The 279-nt window shown below is 52.0% G+C and overlaps 1 protein-coding gene across 1 annotated transcript in view; it reads right to left on the reverse strand.

Annotated features, from left to right (window-relative positions):
• The window catches only part of LOC107696020 (diacylglycerol kinase alpha), a 24,324-nt gene that overhangs the window by 19,722 nt on the left and 4,323 nt on the right, over nucleotides 1-279 (reverse strand). The gene's annotated exons all lie outside the window — the stretch shown is intronic.

Consider the following 279-nt stretch of genomic DNA (forward strand, 5'->3'; position numbering starts at 1 on the left):
TCTGGAACAGTGTTGTAAATATAACTTAACCACTGATTTCTAGTTGTGTCCTCTTTTGGAAAACCAAACAAAGTAGTTTTGCTTTCACAACGAAACACAGTGTCACACAAGGCGGGTTAGAGTGAGCGGAGGCAGGCGGGCTTGAGAACGGCACGGCCGGCGGATTTGACGAAGGAGCATCCGGAGGGCTTGCGGCAATCATATGTGACGACCCCGGGCTGGACTCCGCTTCGTCCACAGTGAAAGCCGATCCGGCGATCCACAGCGTGAAGTTGTTGT

Source organism: Sinocyclocheilus anshuiensis, unplaced genomic scaffold (assembly GCF_001515605.1).
Source record: "Sinocyclocheilus anshuiensis isolate Anshui unplaced genomic scaffold, SAMN03320099.WGS_v1.1 scaffold746, whole genome shotgun sequence".
NCBI lineage: Eukaryota > Metazoa > Chordata > Actinopteri > Cypriniformes > Cyprinidae > Sinocyclocheilus > Sinocyclocheilus anshuiensis.